This window comes from Sabethes cyaneus, chromosome 1 (assembly GCF_943734655.1).
Source record: "Sabethes cyaneus chromosome 1, idSabCyanKW18_F2, whole genome shotgun sequence".
Classification (NCBI taxonomy): Eukaryota; Metazoa; Arthropoda; class Insecta; order Diptera; family Culicidae; genus Sabethes; species Sabethes cyaneus.
Genome location: NC_071353.1, coordinates 166027700 through 166046193, shown reverse-complemented (window position 1 = coordinate 166046193; position 18494 = coordinate 166027700). Strand labels below are relative to the sequence as shown.

The 18494-nt window shown below is 40.7% G+C and overlaps 2 protein-coding genes across 3 annotated transcripts in view; one reads left to right on the top strand and one right to left on the bottom strand.

Annotated features, from left to right (window-relative positions):
• Window positions 1–18494, top strand: part of LOC128732817 (bis(5'-adenosyl)-triphosphatase ENPP4-like) — a 138634-nt gene that overhangs the window by 34407 nt on the left and 85733 nt on the right. The gene's annotated exons all lie outside the window — the stretch shown is intronic.
• LOC128732816 (uncharacterized) overlaps window positions 1–18494 on the bottom strand; it is a 128548-nt gene that overhangs the window by 44755 nt on the left and 65299 nt on the right. Inside the window, exon 1 of one of the 2 annotated variants that reach the window (XM_053826217.1) lies at window positions 12520–12629. The exons of the other annotated variant lie outside the window; for it this stretch is intronic. The gene's annotated coding sequence lies outside the window, so the exon portion shown is untranslated. Of the gene's footprint in view, window positions 1–12519; window positions 12630–18494 lie in introns of those variants that run through there. 2 annotated transcript variants of the gene reach the window in all.

The window sequence follows — 18494 nt, the reverse complement described above, 5'->3', positions numbered from 1 at the left end:
ATATAAGTGAGGTGATACAATTGGAACTAAGGTATAATTCAGACAAGGAACGGTTAGAGTTAGTGAAGAACATTTATCAATGGCCCAAACAATTCAGAAGTCAAATGGAGGATATCGATAGTCGTCTTAAAACTTTGCATATTTCAAAGGGCAAAATAGATTGCGCGATAGATTTGGCCGGGCAGAAGCGATTGGAAACTCTTACATTTGAACATTTCTCTACTACTTTCCCTGACGTTGTTGGTGACGGGTATGAAAATAACGAAAAATTGGAAAATCTACTGGCAAGCTTTACAGGACAATTCCGCAATAGCACAAATAACAAGGTAGAAATAGCACAGCTAATTTATGAAATTAGCTTAGACGAAATTAGAAAATTGATAGGCAGTTTGTTACTATTAGATAGGGAAAGTCAAACGTATAAATTGGATCTTAACTCGGAAAGGTGCAAATCACTTAGCGAAAGCCTCGTCAGTGAGTTATCAGAAGAGTTGGGAAAAGTGCGGTTTGTAAATAATGTGCCCGGTTTTCCGTTAATTACCGAAGGAGACAGAAAACTTGCTAGAGAATTTCTTAACAAGTTGTGGTTCTACGTTGGTCAGCCTAGAGAAAGTAAATTAGAAAGTGAACTGAAACGTGAATTTGCTAAGCACTACAGGACTCAATTTAAGTACAAGTTTGTAGCCGATTATGTTTTTCATTACGTGCATAGTCAGATTCAAAATTGGTGGATGGAACCCACGGCTAAGGATAATTCTGACGCCAGATGGTTATCCCAGAAGTGTAAATATTTCGAGGAGGCAATGGAACGACTAAAAGAAGGACCAATTCTGACAATTTTAGCCTGGCTCTTCAAAAATCAAATTGAAAATTCAAACATGTTTGCATTTTCAGACAATGCTTTAAAAGTCCTGAAATTGGATTTTTCCGACGGTGTTCTAAATATCGTGACCAATTATGCTTCCCTTACCAGTTTGAAATTATTGCAAATTTTTAAACAAGAAGGCAGTTGTTTTTTCGTTAATTGGGATGATGTCGTTAAGCAACCGTGCGAGGATGCTCTGAAAGAGGAACTTGAAAATGTTCTACCAACGATGATGATCGTCGTTAATATACCAGACGAATGTGAATTCGATTTCTTTTCAGTAAAAAAGTGCATTTTAGTTAGCAAAAAAAGGATTCGCAACGTCTCTAAGTGCATCATTGACGAATTGCATGGGCTCATTGATCTAACACCTGAATCGCAGGAACAAGTTTTGAAATGTAGAACAGTAAATTTTCAGGGTGAAAATGTTTCACTAGAACATTTAATATCTACTCAATCGCTTAGACAAGCGATTGATGCGACAACGCTATCCATTTTACTAACTAATGTGGAAATAAGGTTGGGAAAAATGCCAGCAACCTTCATTTCCGAAAGCATCGAAGATTATTATGTTCCACGTACTCTTTTGCGACAAAAGTTTGTTGAGAATTTGTACAGCAACTCAGACTTCTTCGTTGCTAAATCAGGTAATATCGAAGACAGTGAACTATTGAGAAACTGTGACATTGTGACAATTTCCAACAGCGATGACGTGTTTCAGGCTTTAATTGCTAAATACAATCATCGAAACATCCATTGGTTGAAGGATTTCAATGGAAAATTACTCTGCCAAAAAACTCACGGCTGTCTAGCAAAACTTCGCTGGATTGCTTCAGGAACACTAAATTTTCAACCAGAGAACAGCGAATTGGATCCGATAGTGATGCTAGCTGCGGAACCCGGTATGGGCAAGTCAACATTGTTTGCCTTCTTAGCAAAAACAATTAAAACAAAAAATCCCCTTTCTTGGGTGGCGAATATATGTTTGCATCAGAGTTCAGAAACTTTCCTTCAGTGGCAAAATACTTTAAAAACCGAACAAAAGAGTAAGCTGATACAACAGTTTTTATTCGACAATTTGCGATTTCATCAAAACGACCATGAAAATGTGGGACCGGCTGTGTTGGAAAGAGTTTTATTCTATCATTTGTATAAGGAAAAAAAGATCGTAATATTCCTTGATGGATATGACGAGATCAGTCCCGACTATGAAGAACAAGCGTTACTATTATTAAACACATTGAAACATGCTAAAATAGACAGCTTGTGGATTTCGACTCGACCAAATCTTCAACGCAAGCTGGAGGACAAATTAGGCACGTTATCTTTGAAGTTGAAGCCATTTGGGAAAGACGATCAAGAACAATTTCTTCGAAATTTTTGGAAAAGAAACATACCGACGGAGTTAAATGCTGATCGTTTGGCTGTATTTTGTGAAAAAGTTTTAGCACAGTTTTCCCGTGCAATTGACGATCAGGAAGCAACGTTCATGGAAATCCCATTGCAGCTGAGAATGGTTGCAGAAGTTTTTGCAAATCAATGTGGTGAGTTTTGCGGTTCAACAGGAGGAGATTTACCAGAAGAACTTAGGAAGGAAATAAAGGAAATGAATCTAATCGATTTATACGAGGAGTTTTTCAGAATCAAGTTCAAAGTAATCGCGATACAAGAGAAGCAAGGCATAAATCTTGCATCGGTATTAATAAAGAATCTCGTTGAAGAACGGGAACCTGGACTAGTTAGAGATCACCAGATATTGGCAGCTGTGGCGATGCTCGATAAACAAATGTGCGAGAAATTTCTTACTCATGACGAGTTTTCGCGAGGCAACGAACTACTGGCAAAAGTAACCAATTCTAAGGAAAAGACAGGCATTGTGTATCGAATCGAAAACAGTAAGCCAATATTTGTTCATCAAACTTTTGCTGAATTTTTTTTTGTTGGTTATTTTTGGACAAAAGTGGAAAATAGCCGTTCATTCGGGCTCAACAACGTAGTTGAGTGGTGTTTACGCAACAAGAAAAAACAAGTTTGTCACTTTTTGTATCAGAAAGCTGTCAAAGAAATATCCAATACGGAAGCTTTAGGTCGTATTAGCGGGACCATAGTTCGTTTGGGTGCAAATTATGCAGCGAACTCTGACTTGGCGATACTGCTCGGAATAGTTAATTTATATATTTCTTCGATCAGCGCAGAAGGTTCTGATTTAAGTCTAGATTTCCGAAATCTGTCATTCAAAAATCAAAAGTGTCTGTTTCTTGCATCCGTTGAAAAAAACTACCTGAATTTGGTAAGATATTTAGAACGAATAATCGAATTATGGGATGTTAACGATACTTATTATATTAGGCATGGGTCTCACAAACGTTCCGATCATTTATCAGCCTTACAGATTGCGGCGAAGGAAGGTCATATCGAAATGATTAAGCATTTCGTTGAAGTTGGAGCAGAAATTGATGCCATTAGTACTAATGGGTACACTGCACTCATTATTGCTTCAGAATATGGTCATCCTGAAATTGTAAAGTATTTACTAACAAAAACCACAAATATCGATGCCATCACGTGGGACGAATGGTCAGCATTACACTATGCCGCACGAAATGGCAATGTTGAGATCGTTAAACTGTTAGTGACGGCAGGAGCTGACACTGATGCTATTACATGTGAAGGAGATACTGCATTACTGTTGGCGCTGAGGAAGAGGCATTTTGCTGCTGTAGAACATTTATTGATGAAACCTACGGACATTAATGTTAAAGATGCAGAGGGTTGTACGCCGTTACATTTTGCAGCAAGGGATAACCACAGGGAATTGTGCAAGCAGCTAATTCAATTGGAAGTGAAAGTTAACTGTACTGATAACGAGGGGTTTACTGCATTGATGATTGCATCGGAATATGGCCATACTGAAATTGTGAAGTGTCTGTTAACCAAAAATCCCAATCTAGAACTGAAAAATAGGTTTGGATTAAGAGCATTGCACATGGCAGTAAAAAACGGTCACGTTGAAATCGTTAAGAAATTGCTTGAAGCTAAAGCTCAAAAAAACGCTGTTACCGAACCCGACACAAGATACATTGATTTAGAACATTTCATCAGTTCAGAACATGATGAAATTGTTTCGAAACTGTCAAGGTATTCTCGTCATACTTCGGAAGCGTCAACCGATTATTTTGAACCCGAACTAATCAAGGACCCCAGCTTAGATGATGTAAAAGCTATGAAACTGACAGCATTGCATTTGGCAGCGAAATTTGGGCACCTTGAAATCGTTAAACAACTGACCACGACGGGGGCGGCAGTTGATGCCACTACTGCAGATGGCGAAACTGCGTTGATGCTTTCGTTGAAAGCAAAACATGTTGATGTTGCTAATCATCTAATCAACAAAACTACAAATTATCATGCTGTGGACTACAATGGATATACAGCGCTGCATTTTGCAGCATCTATTGGCCACCTTGAAATCACTGAACACTTGATCACAGCAGGAGTAGAAGTTAATGCTGTCACTGAGGAAAAGATAACCGCGTTAATGCGTAATCGTCGTAATGTAGTTAAATATCATTGGGTGGAATCCAGCAAACAATCAGCATTGCATTTGGCAGCAGTGCATGGGCATCTAGAAATTATAAAAAAGTTAGTTGCTGCCAAAGCAGACGTCAATGCTACAGATGTAGCTGGTCTAACTGCATTGATGCTTTCGTCCTATCGGGGCCACCCGGATGCTGTAAAATATCTAATCTCAAAAACAGCCGATGTTAATGCTGTAGATTTAAACGGATACAGCGCGTTGCATTTGGCAGCAAGTTGTGGCCGAATTGACATACGTTACATTAATGAGAGTGAAAACGCTGCTTACCCAGAAGTAGTAGAGCATCTTTTGGCAGGCAAACTTAAACTTGAAGAGGTGGATTTAAAAGGGCAAACGCCATTACATTTGGCAGCAGCAAATGGTCGCATAGACATTATTGAACTGTTAGTTGCAGCTGGAGCTGATGTCAATGCTACGGATAAAATCGGTCGAACTGCATTGATGCTTTCACTGTGTGGTGACCATGCAGCTGCAGCAATATATCTACTATCGAAAATGGCCAAAGTTAATGTTATAGATTTGAATGGAAATGCAGCGCTGCATTTGGCAGCAAAATGTGGCCACCTTGAAATTATCAAACAATTGATCAAAGCAGGAGCGAATGTTGATGTTCCTACAAAACGCGGCGAGACTGCGTTAATGCTCTCGTTGAATGCAAAACATTTTGATGTCGCTAATTATTTTATGGATAAAACTTCCAAGATTGATGCTGTGGATTCAAATGGGCATACAGTGCTGCATTTGGCAGTAGAAATTGGCCACCTTGAAATCATTAAACAATTGATCACAGCAGGAGCGAATGTTGATGTCCCTACAAAACGTGGCGAGACTGCGTTAATACTCTCGTTGAAAGAAAAACATTTTGATGTCGCTAATTATTTTATGGATAAAACTTCCAAGATTGATGCTGTGGACTTATACGGACGTACAGCGCTGCATTTGGCAGCCAAATTTGGCCACCTAGAAATCATTAAACAATTAGTCAAAGCAGGAGCGAATGTTGATGTTCCTACAAAACACGGCGAGACTGCGTTAATGCTCTCGTTGAATGCAAAACATTTTGAAGTGGCTAATTATCTTATGGATAAAACTTCTAAGATTGATGCTGTGGATTCAAATGGGCATACAGTGCTGCATTTGGCAGTAGAAATTGGCCACCTTGAAATCATTAAACAATTGGTAGTAGCACGAGCGAATGTTGATGTCCCTACAAAACGCGGCGAGACTGCGTTAATGCTCTCGTTGAAAGAAAAACATTTTGATGTCGCTAATTATTTTATGGATAAAACTTCCAAGATTGATGCTGTGGACTTATACGGACGTACAGCGCTGCATTTGGCAGCCAAATTTGGCCACCTAGAAATCATTAAACAATTAGTCAAAGCAGGAGCGAATGTTGATGTCCCTACAAAACACGGCGAGACTGCGTTAATGCTCTCGTTGAATGCAAAACATTTTGAAGTGGCTAATTATCTTATGGATAAAACTTCTAAGATTGATGCTGTGGATTCAAATGGGCATACAGTGCTGCATTTGGCAGTAGAAATTGGCCACCTTGAAATCATTAAACAATTGGTTGTAGCACGAGCGAATGTTGATGTCCCTACAACACGCGGCCAGACTGCGTTAATGCTCTCGTTGAAAGAAAAACATTTTGAAGTGGCTAATTATCTTATGGATAAAACTTCTAAGATCGATGCTGTGGACTTATACGGACGTACAGCGCTGCATTTGGCAGTAGAAATAGGCCACCTAGAAATCATTAAACAATTAGTCGAAGCAGGAGCGAATGTTGATGTCCGTACAAAAAGCGGCGAGACTGCGTTGATGATATCCTCGAACAAAAACTTTCCTGATGTAGTGAAATATCTTTTAACCAAAAATTCGGAACTTAATGTTAAAGACACCGAGGGAAAATCAACACTGCATTGGGCAGCAATGAGAGGCAATGCAGCTATTATTAATTTGTTGGTTGCAGCAGGAGCGGACGTCGATGCTACGAATAGAGCTGGACAAAATGCATTGATGATTGCATCCCGCTATCACAATTCGAGTGCTGTGAAATATTTGGTCTCAAAAACTGCTAGCGTTAACGCTCAGGATTCAGAGAAACGTACGGCACTGCATTTGGCAGTCAGTGTGGGTTATAGTTCTGATATGGCGTCTTGCTCTGAAGTAGTGAAACATCTTTTGACAAAAAACCTGAAACTTGAGACAGTGAACATTCATGGAAACACTGCATTACATTTGGCAGCAGCAGAAGGTTGTACATATATTATCAAACTGTTGGTTGCTGCCGGAGCGAGCGTCGATTTTGCAGATGCAAACGGCCGAAATGCACTGATGCTTTCAGCCTGCAATGGCCATTTGAATGCTGTGAAATTTCTGGCCACAAAAACTGACAACGTTAATGCTCGGGATTCACAAGGATATTCAACGCTGCATTCGGCAGCCAGTTGTGGATTCTGTGTACGCCATATTACAGAAAGCAACAGATTTGCTTACTTTAGCGTGGTGGAACATCTTTTAAAAATTGGAATTCTTTTAGAAAATAATCTAAATCTTGAGTTGGTGGATTTGAGAGGACAGACCGCGCTACATTTGGCAGCAGCTAGAGGCTATATAGACATTATTGAATTGTTGATTGCAGCGGGAGCAAACGTCGATGCTGCGGATGAAACTGGTCGAACTGCGCTGATGCTTTCAGCCTACTATTGCCATTTGGATGCTGTGGATTTACTCACGTCAATACCTGCCAAGGTTAATGCTGTAGATGTCAAAGGATATACAGCCCTGCATTTGGCAGCAAGTGGGTATCTTATAAGAACTGATGATCATTCTAAATTTGAATATTTTTGGGTAGAAAAACTGCACTCTAACGATGTGCGACAGCATTATACAAACAGTCAAAATATACGATTCCAGGATTTGTACCATGACTACATTAAAATAATCAAAAAGTTAATCGCGACAGGAGCAACAGCTGATGCCATTACCGAACAGGGCGAAACTGCGTTGATGGTTTCGTTGAAAGAACAACAGATTGATATCGTTGAGTGTTTAATAAAAAAAACTACGAATGTTCATGCTGTTAATGCCGACGGGCAGACAGCGTTACATTTAGCAGCATCAATTGATTGCGTTGAAATCATTCAACAGTTGATCACAGCAGGAGTAGAAGATCACAATCTTACTAAAAACAACGAAACTGCGTCAATGATCTCCTCGTGTGAAGACTGTTATTACGCAGTAAAAGATCTTTTAACAGCAAATGCAAATCTTGAGCTTAAGAACTCCAGCGGACTGCATTTGGCGGTATCCAAATGGAACGTAAAAATGGTTAAAATCTTAGTTGAAGGAGGAGCGAACGTCGATGCATTGGATGGAATTGGCCGAACTGCATTGATGCTTTCATCTTACGGTGGCTATTCGGGTACTGTGGAGTATCTGCTATCAAAAACTGCCAACGTTAACGCTGTAGATTCGAAAGGGTTTACAGCACTTCATTTGGCAGTAAGCTGTAGCTTCCTTAATTATGATCACTGTTATTATGTTGATATGCAAAAAAATGAATACTCTAAAGTAGTCGAGCATCTTTTAGCGAATAATGTGGACCTTGAAGCGGTGGATTTGACAGGACAGAGAGCGTTACATGTGGCAGCCGCAAAAGGGCATGTAAACATTATCAAATTGTTGGTTGAAGCAGGAGCGAACGTTGACGCCACGGATGGAACTGGTCGCAATGCATTGATGCTTTCATCCCACGGTGGTCACTCGGATGCTGTGGAGTATCTGCTATCAGAAACTACCAACCTTAACGCTGTGGATTTGGATGGAAATACTGCGCTGGATTTGGCAACCGCAAGGGATCACGGAGACATTATTGAACAACTGATTGATAAAGGAACGGTTGTCGACACCACGAAAAACGTGAGTCCAAGAGGCCATCACGCTTTAAATGATGATCTAACTTACCGAAAACGCAATAACAGTACGATCTGGGTAGCGAAAATGATTGCTATACTTTTCTTTATGCTGGTCTTTTGTGTAAAAGTAACGAACTAAGTTGGAGCTCGGATCTATACACTCAAAAAAATTGGCACGTCAAGTTTACATGAAAACATAGGTAATTCTCATCCATCACACTTTTCATATAACATTCACGTGAATTTTTGATAACTCCCACTCATACTAACCAGTTTACGTGCGATCCCGGTAAATTTTATCAACTTTCCCATTAACTAGTACATGAAGTCCATGTAAGTTGCTGTACAGAAGTTTACATTATTTTTCACGTGGATACGACGTGTCGATTTTTTTGAGTGTAGGAATGACCAATATTTTGTTTATTTTGAGAACAGCGTGCATGACAGCCTTTTCCGAGTAGAAGCTGGCACTTTTGTTTAGCGTTTCTTGCAATCGGTTAACGACTACGTACGAATTATTTGAACCTTGAGAATAAAACTATAGAAGTTTACTCTTACTTTGAAACCAATAGATCTTCTGGAGATATTTCGTAAGCATTCAAAAGTTTTCCTCGAAACGGTGCGGATCGAACGTCTGATTTAGCGGAGTAAAAAGATCTCTCTGAGATCTCTGAGAAAGATGGCAGAAATGCGAGTAGATCACAGGCATTGTGAAAACAGGTTTATTAAATAAACCAAATTGGTTATTTGTACCGCCCACTTAGCATCGACGTACGATGCTGGTCTGATAAGCCAGCCGTCGTACGTTCGAATCTCGGCTGAGCGATACTGCCAGATAGAATCAGTAGGATTGTTGCACTAGCGCCGTAATTGTTCTGTACTCTAATAACCGGCTGCGAAGTCTGTCGTGTCGATAAAGAACCGTCAAGTCTTAAAGACGTTTATTGGTTAACTATACCTATAAAGAAGGATTTCTGTCTGTCTGTCTGTCTGTCCGTATGTTCCTTATAGAATCGAAAACTACTGAACCAATCGGCGTGAAAATTTGCATGTAGCGGTTTTTGGGGCCAGGAAAGGTTTTAGTGATGGTTAGAGACCCCTCCCCCCACTAAGAGGGGGGGGGCTCCCATACAAATGAAACACAAATTTCTGCATAACTCGAGAACTAATCAAGCAAATAGAACCAAATTTGGCATGTGGGTGTTTTCGGTGACAAGAATTTATTCTAGGGTAATTTGAGACCCCTCCCCTCTTTATAAGGGGATTTATAACTCCTCTCCCCTTTAACTCGAGAACTAATCAAGCAACTGGAACCAAATTTGGCATGTGAAGGTTTTCGAGTGCAAGAAAATTTTCTATGTTGAATTAGGACACCTCACCACTTTAAGAGGGGGGACTCCTACACAAACGAAATACAAATTTCCTCACAACTCGAGAACTAATCAAGCAAGTGGAACCAAATTTGGCATGTCGGTGTTTTTAAAGACAAAAATTTTTTCTATGATGAATTGGGACCCCTCCCCACTTTAGGAGGGGGGGCTTCTACACAAATGAAATACAAATTTCCTTATAATTCCAGAACTAATCAAGCAAATGGAACCATATTTGGCATGTAGGTGTTTTTGGAGGCAACAATTTTTTCTATGATGAATTAGGACCCTTACCTTTTTAGGAGGGGGGCCTCCCATACAAACGAAATACAAATTTCCTCATAACTCTAGAATTAATCAAGCAAATGGAACCAAATTTAGCATGTCGGTGTTTTTGTAGGCAAGAATATTTTCTATGGTGAGTTAGGACCCCTCCCTACTTTAGAAGGGGGGCTCCTATACAAATGAAAAACAAATTTCCTCATAACTCGAGAACTAATCAAGCAAATGGAACCAAATTCAGCATGTGGGTGTTTTTGTAGGCAAGAATATTTTCTATGGTGAGTTAGGACCCCTTCCCACTTTAGGAGGGGGGGGCTCCTATACAAATGAAAAACAAATTTCCTCATAACTCGAGAACTAATCAAGCAAATAGAACCAAATTTGGCATGTGGAGGTTTCTGGAGGCAAAAATATTTTCTATGGTGAATTAAGACACCTCACCACTTTAAGAGGGGGGGGGGCTTCTACACAACGTTCGTTAATCAGCTCCAGGCTGATGGTTTCCTCTGCTGTACGAAGAAGTCGTCTCCATTCTACTCGGTCCATGGCCGCAATTCGCCAGCCACGTAGTCTACGTAGGGTCCGCAGGTCGCCTTCCACTTGATCGATCCATCTTGCTCGCTGCGCGCCCCGCCGTCTCGTTCCAGTCGGATCGTTATTGAGAACTTTTTTAACCGGGCAGTCGTCCGACATCCTCACGACATGCCCGGCTTCTACACAAACGAAATACAAATTTCCTTATAATTCCAGAACTAATCAAGCAAATGGAACCAAATTTAGCATATGGGTGTTTTTATAGGCAAGAATATTTTCTATGGTGAATTAGGACCCCTCCCGACTTTAGGAGGAAGGCCTCTCATACAAACGAAATACAAATTTCCTCATAACTCTGGAACTAATCAAGCAAATGGAACCAAATTTAGCATGTGGGTGTTTTTGTAGGCAAGAATATTTTCTATGGTGAATTAGGACCACTCCCCACTTTAGGAGGGGGGGCTCCTATACAAATGAAAAACAAATTTCCTCATAATTCGAGAACTAATCAAGCAAATGGAACCAAATTTGGTATGTGGGAGATTTTGGAGTCTTGAATTTATTTTATGATAGAGACCTCTCACCCCTGTGGTAGGGGGATATGGACTCTCATACAAATAAAACGGAATTTTTTGCGAAACTCAAAAACTAATCGAACTCGAGAAATTCGAGACTCTTCCATAAAACATTAGTCAATAACAAGACCACAAAAGCTATGTATAGCAACACTAGATCATTCAGGACGAGACGGCCGCGAGTGTTGCCGGTGACCCGCCGTCGAAAGCGCCGCCCACTGGGGGAGGCAACTACGTTGTTGTATATTAGCTTTTTGACTGCAATGGTGTTGTAAATTGGCATCTAAAATTGTATTCAAATTCTTCGTGTCGGTAATTAGCTGTAAATTAGCATTGTCAGCACTATAAAAAGGTTATCAGTAAAGTAGCTGTATATTTTGCCAAAATAGCATTTAAGTAGCATTTAAGGCGACTTAAATGCTTATTGGCCTACATTTGAATAGCATTGGTGATGCTTATTGGTTACCTGGGATGCTTTCATAGTTACGTAACTGCCAAAATGAATCATCTAAGGTTGAACTCCTCAGAAACTTGCAAAACTCGAGATTGTGTCAAAGATCACCCGAGATTCATGATTTATGTACAACACAGGTTATTTTGTGGCAATATAGAAATCACACATTGTGTTATCAGCGGCAAAGTGATACTGCTATCTTATTTAAAGTCGCCGCCTAATCGATAAAAAGAGGGACAAAATCAACAGTTCGTCTTTGTTTGGCTTTTGCTCTAAATTATGTATAAAACCATTTACAATATAGATCGCACAATGAAAAATAAAAACAAGAAAGATATTGTTAAAGATTGTAACAATCAACTCGAATAATTTCAGAAATGAAATGCATTGTATGTACATTTTTAATGCCAAGTTGAACACGGTACAGTACAGTACAGTTAGTTAGCGATTAAAGTTATACTTAACTATAGTAAAAGGAAACACTTTGTCACACGTCATAACAGTGGTGAATATAAACTTCGATAGTTTTGCTATAATATAATTTTGGTCGATGAGGCCGGTCAATAACGCAATTTCACACTCAGTGCGACTGAGTGGTTAGGTGCAGTTAGGTTTAGCTTAATTTGTAGCTTGTAAGACATTCCGTTACTGATTGCTGACTCGTGCAGATGTAAAAATAAAGTTCTCTAAAATTTAATAAAGTGAGTCGAGGTTCGTCGCAACACACTTATTGTAATTAAAAGAAATCTTTCCAGTAGTACATAATTATTCGAATAAAATCATTTTAGTTCTAACCGTGAGTCGTATTTATTATACGTTGATTGCCCGAAAACTTTTTTTTTATTCGCAGATAAGCGAGTAATCGGTGAAAGTCTCGTATTAATTGACGCTTAACTCGACTCCTCTGAACGTTACCTTTCCTTCTGATAAATCGTCGACGCCCTGTGACCGGCCGCTTGATCCGCTAGACACTTGCTACATACAAGACAGAACACGTGACGTAACAACAAAAGGTTGATCTAACACGGATGGAGTGCGGGGTCTTGTAAAGTAGCAAGTGTCTGTACAGTTTCGTCGTCTCGTTAGAAAATCCGTTAGATTGAATAAAACATGGATTATTTGAGCGTCTTAGTAGAATACCTGAAAAGATAAGAAGGAAAACAAACAAAATTGTTAATACGAACGGTAACGAAGCCACCTCGTCACACGTTATCACAATTCACACTTTATTCCGAGTTTTTAAAGGAATTATATCCACAAGTAACAGCTTAGTTGGTTTCGAGGTACGACGCTGGCTGGTCTAACCAACCAGTCGTCGTATGTTCGGTTAGGCGGTGCTACTAGATAGAGTCAGTAGGATTGTTGCACTAGCCCCGCAACGGTCCTGTACGCCTGTACTCCTGTAATACCCGGCTGGGAAGTCGATAAAGAAGGGTCAAGTAAGTCTTAGAAAAGACGTTTAAACCCAAGGCCTTTTTATATTCACAAGTACTCAAGTTTTTAGCACGAGATTAATCTTTCACTTCTTACTTGTATTCTCATATGTATTTATTTATGTAGACAGATAAATATTTCGAAATTTACATTTACGAGTTATTCTATTGGCACAGAAACAGCACAAGTAGTTTGAATCAAAGCTTAGATTTCGATGTTTTTACTCGGAATAATTTACTGATCTGCTCCTGATGCTCTTCGTCATATTCAAAGCAGATAGTAAAACCAAGAGGACTTTTATTTTTGTAAAAATACTGAAAAGACGTATTTTTCTTCAACCCAATCTTCTCTGCTTTACGTTTTAGTCTGGTGTACTGATCTTCCTGGATCTTGACTGGATTTATTGAAACCCGTGCCCCGTATTTCGATCGCCGCTCGTCTCATAAGACCTTCAAGCGGAATGTTTTGAATGGCAGGCAGGAAAGACCATCTTCTTGTCGAAGTCCCCTGCGAGATTCGAATGGGTCCGACAATCCACCCGAGATTCTCACACAGCACTAGATACCATCCATCGTAGCCATGATTATACATGGAGAAGTCTACTAAGCTTAACCGGAAAGCTGTTTTCGTCAAAATTTTCCATAGCTCTTGTCGGTTTACGCTATCATATGTGGCTTTGAAATCGATGAACAGGTGATCCGTGGGGACTCGGAAGTCGCGGCACTTCTGGAAGGTCGGCAGCAGGGGGAAGATTTGGTTCGTTGTAGATCGACCCTCCATGAAGCTTTCCTGATAATTTCCCACGAATCTATTGGTTACTCGAGACAGTCGATGGAAGATGACTTTGGAAAGTACTTTGCGGGCGGCATTCGTGATCGCTCGGTAGCTCTCACAATCCAGCTTATCGTCTTTCTTGTAGATAGGACAGACAACCCCGTCTTTCCACTCTTCCGCTAGTCGTTCCGTATCCCAAATCTTGATAATCAGTTGATGCAAACAGCCGGCCAACTTGTTCGGGCCCATTTTAACAGGTTCCGCTGACGGGTGGCTCTAAAAAGCCTTTGTACCTGCGCTGCGTTCTTCTCATCCAATATCTAGTGACACTCCTCGTCAAACCATTCGTTACGTCGATTCGGTGCCATCCAGCCTAGGGCGTTCTCCGCTACGCTGGTACTTACTTAGTTGGCATGCCGTCCCAAGACAAAGTCTGATGAACAAAGATTCTCCAGTTAACTCGGTTATGGTCTACCGCTCTCCAATTCCTTGGACACTGAGTACTCTCCATCAGATCCTGCTCCACCCGATCTAACCGTCTTGCTCGCTGCACCCCTGGTCCGTCTTGTTCCTACCGGATTTGAACCGAACACCATCTTCGCAGGGCAGTTGTCCGGCATTCTTGCAACATGCCATCGTATCCATCTAGCTTAAGCCACTTTTTAAATATTGGGTTCTTTATAGAGCTGCGCCAGTTCATGGTTCTTCCTCCAGCTCCATACCCCGTTCTTTTTTACGCGGCCGTAGATCGTTCTTAGCACTCGTTTTTCTAAAACTCCGAGCATTCACAAGTTCTCCTCGTGTATAGTGCGCGTTTCATGTCCGTAGAGAACAACCGGTCTAATAAACGTCTTGTACAGGGTGCACTTGTAGAGAACTTAGTCTGCTAGACCACAATTGCTTATGAAGCCCATAGTAAGCACGACTTCCGCTGATAATACGCCTCCGAATCTCACAGCCGTTACCATCAGTGAGCCAAGGTAGACAAATTCATCGTCTACCTCAAACTCATCGCCATGGATCGTTGCATTACTGCCCAAGCGGTTCTGCCGGACGGCATGTCTGGTGTATCCGCTCGGTTCATAACACGCTGTAGTGCTATATTGAACAGCAGGCATTAGAGACCATCACCTGGACGAAACCCTCTGTGAGACTCGACTCGACAAGCCAACCGACAATCCGAACACAGCATTGTGTACCATCCATCATAAATTGAATCAGTTTTATGAGCTTCCTAGGGAAGCTGTTCTCGTTCATGATTTTCCATAGCTCTTTTCGGTCGATGGTACCACATGCGGCTTTGAAGCCAACGAATGGTTGTCTTAACGGCACTCCAACAGTCCTCAAGAGGGGCTTCATCCCATCCTCTTTCAGCAGCACGATTCCCAGTGATAACGCGTAGCTTTCGGCGACATCCGGTTGCTTCAGCCGCGTTAGATTATACCGTGGTGGGGGCGCCATTATCGCATGTTGTTCACAACAGTTAGTTTTTTACGTATCTTAACCACTACTAGGTAGTGGTTCGAGTCCGGATCGGTACTGACGTCGATAGTATCTAAAAAGTGCTGACCATCTATCAGAACATGGTCAATTCGTGATTCCCTCTGGTTAGGTGATCTCCAGAAGTATCGATGGAGGAGGTTATACTGGAAAAAGGTACATACGGTCATGTTCTTGTAGTCGGCGAAGTCGACAAATCTTAGGTCGTTTTTGTTCGCTTGCGAGTGTGCGCTGAACCATCCAATCGTCGGTTTGAATTCCTCTTTCTGATCTGAGCATTATAGTCTCCGATGATGATTTTGACATCATGTTTTGAGCAGCGGTCGTATCCGCACTCGAACTGCGCGGTCGTTGTCGTCATCGGTATTAGTCGCAATAATAAAGTGGTCCGATTGAGTACAGTGGTATCGTCTGTGCTGGAAAAGTATAGAAATCGTAGAGAAAATCTCTTCAAAGATTTCAATTAAATTTTCAATGGCAAGAAAAATCAATTTACTCGTTGGCGCACGTTCGTCAATAGCTGCTAAGGACAACGAACGAAAAGCAAATTGCTTTTTCAGTTATCCAATATTGTTCCGTTCCGTCTGAACATGTTTTGTTCTGTTTCCTAAACTGCAGTCATCAGCATTTGTGGCTCGAACAGCACGTTCCTCACAATCGTGTCGAGGATGTGTGCTGCAATCATAGCGTGTTGTACAGTTTAGTCACCCGTGCTTGGAAAATTGAACAATCGTGCGTAGAAGATTTTCCGACCGAGCTGTTAGCGCTCAAAACCAAACCATTTTTCGTTGTATTTGCGCTCTTGATATATCACATTAAGCAAAACTATTCATAATTAGTCAAACTGAAACTCTGAAATCTCACCGGCGGCGCTTTGTCAGCGTCGTCAAGCCAAAACAAAGGCTTATCTCAAAAATTGTGTCAATTCAGTAATCGTCTCATTAGCGATAAGTAGCTTAAACTTGAACCCTTCCAAAAGAAACCACAACCTGAACATTGGTCAAATTCAGACCTCCCCTGCGAGGAGCGGTGGGAAAAAAACTCATCACTCATCCGAGATTTCATGACCGGTCAAAGCCGATTCATAAAAAAAAGCTCATCAAAACTCGAACACCAAATTTCCTCAACTCGGTTGCGATTGCGTTAGTTATTGCTACAGCCGAAGGCGAAGGCGGCAGCGCTTTAAAATTCCCAATTGTATTCTTTTTCCACATACCCAAATACCGCCGAAAAATCCACGGATTTGACGACCCGCAGAGGTCACATTCTCAGCAACAAGCAGAAGCGACAGAAACAGCAGTCAGTCCGTCAGTCAGTCAGCCGGAGTGACGAAACTGTCGCTGCCTGCTTTGTTCTGTATGTACACCGCACCGGGGTAAACCGTTACACTTTCCCACGCCCATCGTCGACACGCCGACCACCAGGCGAATTTCGATGCGCGGCCACTTTTCATCATCATCATGACCGTCGGAACCGTCGCGTTACAGACCAACCAGCGCACCGTAGAGGGTTGTAGGTCGACGGTGATGGGCAGCTGGTCTGGAGCTGGAGCTCCGAAGTACCTATTCCTATACCTACCATCCGGATGATTTATTCTTCTACGGAATGTGTGTGTGTTTGTGTATCTGTAAGGGCATCATCACATAACGACGGAAAGTTTTATGCGCGCAGTAAATCCGCAATGTTGACGCGAGAATGCACTCGCTGCTTTATTATCATAAGACAAAGTATTTGAACGCAAGCGTGAAGTACTTTCTGCAACGCAATCCTTCCGTGCGGCCGGCCCGGCGCACAGTGGGACGGGTTCAAAAATTCTGAGACATAAGTAATAGCATCGAAACCTCTTAAGACATAGCCTAACAGTTGCTTCAGAAAAGTTACTTCATTCAAAAAGCACTTTCTGGTGAAAAAGTGGTGAAAAAATATTCGGACATTAGAGTGTCCCTAATTAGATACAAAAAATATTTTCTCAATTTCAAGCCTGAAATGATTGCTAGGCACAGAAAAGTTGTAGCTAAACTATTTTTGAGAAACTTTGTTGAATACTGAAGATTTCTATCTCTTACATGAAAGAAGTTATAGAGCCAAACTCTTAGAGACACCCTTCAAAACATAGTATTGTACCGCTTTCGAATGTTCTCTGAATTGAATCAGCAAATTTTGTAATGGAAATCTGGTGACCAGATACAAAACCTGACAATGCTTTTTTCAATTGAGCCGTTCCGAATTATAGTGGTCTATTGACCATTTTTGTCAAAAATTAGATTTTTGCATAAATCGCTTCTTTTTGGAAAGATGTACATACATAAACACTAAAAATTACAAAATAGTAGATTTCCAACCCGCTTTTTTTCATGTAGAATTTTTGGTCCGAAACAGAATGACCATTTTGTTCCGCATTATAGTGGTCTATGCGCATGGGACTTACTTTTGACAGAGTTTGAGATAAAACTCCCATAATTTGGGCATTAGGTGAAAGTAGTTAATAAGCGTAAGTCGACTATTGTTTTTTTTTTGCTGCCGATTGGACTCCCCCTTCCACTATGGGAGAAACCCCCCAAACCCCCCCCCCCTCCCCTTATCACCAAAAGCCTTGTTTTCGTCATATCCGCTAATTTGCTTTCACTTACATCTCTGGAAATATTAAGTCTAGAAAGATACTATTTTCACATTTTCAAAAAAAATTGCCCAAGGAATTCGAAAAAAGTGGAATTTTTTTTAGCACCAGTGCTGCTAAATATTTTTTAGTTCGATTTGAAAACTAAAGTTCTATTTTGCTCTCAATGAATACACTTGAGATTAACTCAAAAGTTCCGACTACATCGTATTCCACAATTTTTTTTTTTGCATTAGAATCACTTATCGTCACGAAGTATTCCTTGCCGATCTAGAGACAACGTTTTGAAGCAAGCGGCTTCCAATTTCTTATGTAGTCTAGATGCCCTGTTGTGAAAGCATGTATACAGTATGTAGTAACATTTTCCTGAGCCGTGTTGCCAGTTTTTCAGTTTAAATTTTGATATTTGGCAACACCGTCAAATTTGGGAAATACGATAGAGTTGGAATTTTTGAGATCAAATTGTAATTATTGGGAGAAAAATAGAAATTTAGTTTTTAAATCGAATTGAAATACATTTGGCAGCACTAAATACTAAAAAAATACTATTTTTTCAAATTCATTG